A 3,161-nucleotide genomic window follows, 5' to 3' on the forward strand; every position below is an offset into this window, starting at 1 on the left:
ATACTTCTAAGATATTTCATCTCAAACACATTTAAACTTTTCCTCTCTGCCTCTCTTAAATTCTAAGTCTGTCCCATACAGTGCTGTCGGCACAATCACCCCTTCATATAATCTCTTTGCATCCATTCTCAGATGCCTATTTCTCATGACAGTTTTTAATCCCCGAAGGCATTTACTTGCTTCTCATTCCTCCCTTCCCTGCCACATGTGATCCCAAATAATTAAAAATATCCACCTTCTCCAGCCTCTCTCCTTTTAGAATTTGCTTCCAATTCGCTGCCATCCTCTCCCCTTGTACATCTCATCACCTCACTTATACCCACATTTACCTTCAACTTTTTCCTATCGCATACCTTCCCAAGCTCCGTCACTAAAAAGCTCAGAGGCCTACCTTGAAAAATTACAGCTTACTTTACTGTTGGTCGCCCTTACGCGGGTGGGCATGTGTGAGCAAAGGCTCCGTTTTAACGACTTCCCATCACTTCTACGAATGACAGCTATTAAAATGGTCTCGGTACAACGCAAGCATACCATTCCCATATCATAGGTAAGAACGGTACACACGCAAATACTCTTCACGTAGCTACCCTCGCTCCAACGGTGAGTCCCCTAGAGTCATCAGGTCACTGCGCCCACGCAGATTCCTCGGCGAAGAAATCTACGGGTCACCCAATGCACATTCCACGGTATTTCATAAGAAAACTGAAGAAGAATCAGGTAAAAGAGCGCGCGCGCGCACACACACACACACACACACACACACACACACACACACACACACACACACACACACACACACACACACACACACACACACACACACACACGGGTCGCCACCGATACACACACACACTCACACGACACACCCACACTCAAACACTCACAAACACACCACACACACACACATCACGACACACACACAACACACAGCACACACACACACACACACACACCACAACACACGACACACACACATAGATATATATAATACATATATATATATAGTATTATTATTTAAATATATATATATATGCTGCAGAAAAATCCACTGGTAAATATAGAAGCTTAGTCCGTGAAGCGGTTTCGTCTATTTTGAGATCATAACACAATGAATACACAGATATCAGGGGACAAATAGGGTCCGATATAGTACATAAAGAAGAAGACAAAGCTAGGAACATGAAGGACACACAAGAATGCTACAACATATCAGGTAAGACGTTTGGTCACATGGACGTTACCTGATTATGAAGCCATCTTGTGTGTCCCCTTCCCATGTTCCTTAGCTTGTCTTCCTACTCAATAATGTATAATATCGACCTATGTCTCGTACGCCTGGTTATTCCTTGATAATGTCTTAAATGACTAAAACGTATATAGTCGGACTAAGCTTCTTATTTCCCAGTGTATTTTTTTCTAGCATAATTATTTTCACGTGTGGCTCTTGTGAATACTGCAATATAAATACCTATAAATATGTCGTGATATCATATAGTATATTGATAGTGAATATATAAATAAAATATATGTATATATATATACCATATTTAATAGTATATATATATATAGGTGATACGAGTGTATATACATTTACAGTGGTAAATGTGCTTGGTCAAATATACGTGTATATAAATATATAGTAATATATATAGTATATAGTATATATACGATACTATATAAATAACATACATTGTACATATACCATATTGTATATAGGGTTTTTATCTGTTTCTTTTCCCCCTTACTAGGGAGTAACTGGCCAAAAAGGAAAAGGCATAAAATCATTCCACCCATGTTCCAACTCTGAAAACACAGTCACACCGCTGGGCCCGCATTCACCCTCATCCTTCCCATCTTAGCATCTCTCCTAGATGACGGGTCATCCGATGCACCCTGTCCACTGCACTGGCGATATAATACTATATATATACAAATATATACATATATATATATATATATAAAAATATTGTGTGTGTGTGTGTGTTGTGTGGTGTGTGTGTGTGTGTGTTGTGTGTGTGTAGGGGTGTGTGTGTGTTGTGTAGTGTGTGTGTGTGTGTGTGTAGTGGTGTGTATATATAGAAAATATATGTTTATATATAATATATATCTATATAGTCTATATATATATATATATATATTATATAAATATATATATACAAAAGCATTGCAGACCACGATTCAGGGTCGCTTTCTTGACGTAAGCACTGGATGTATAACTGAGCTAACTTTATATGAACTAATTTACCTGGGTCTTTCAAGAGGTCTATCGACATACCATCTTCCCCATGTGCTTTTCCTCGTTTCATAGTTTTTAGAGCAAATTCTACTTCTTCCTTTGTAATCTCTGGTACACTACTAACGTCTACAGATGAAATATAACTGACTCGAAGCTACGTGTCTTCGACGAGTAAAGCTCTTGGTAAAATTCTTCTACTCTTTTTACCATTTCTGTCTCTGCATTTAATGATTTCTCCATTTCTATCTGTCAAACATATCATTTGCTGTCTTCCTAAAGCATGTCTGTGCTGGGTCCCTTAAATACTTTTACCTTTCCGAATAGTTTCCTCTATTTCATCCATGTTTCTCTTTCTTTTCTCTAGACTTCAACTCTCTTTCGTGTATATCGTAAACCAACCAATGTTTGTTCATATATACAGTATTATTCCTCACACCCTAACTGCGTAGAACCATCTTTTTTTATGTTATTTAGGTCTCTACGCATTTGCAGCCCAGTGTACATCGATGATGAAATAAGATGTATTTGCGATATTGATATTGAGCTGCCATACCCCGCACATGTTCTTGATACAGCTTACAATTGTGCTAAAAGAACCTTTCATAACCTTCCGACAGCTCAAACTTTTAATATGAATAACTTGTTAATTCTGCCGTGCCAAGGCAAACCTGCAAAATACTCCAAATACATTACGCAATTTCAACATTAATATAGTTTTTAACAATAAGAAAACTGTAAGACAATTGCTCATAAATAATTCTGTCAATAGGGATAAAGGGTGTGTGTACAAAATACCATGTAATCAGTTTTATGTTGGTCAGACTGCTAAAACACTCAAAACACGAATCTATCAGCAGAAGATTATACGTTAGAGAGGGAAACCCCAATCTAGCGGTATATTCATACCACAATGAAACATTTAAGT

Source organism: Oratosquilla oratoria, chromosome 35 (assembly GCF_046742065.1).
Source record: "Oratosquilla oratoria isolate Oo_2021 chromosome 35, ASM4674206v1, whole genome shotgun sequence".
Classification (NCBI taxonomy): domain Eukaryota; kingdom Metazoa; phylum Arthropoda; class Malacostraca; order Stomatopoda; family Squillidae; genus Oratosquilla; species Oratosquilla oratoria.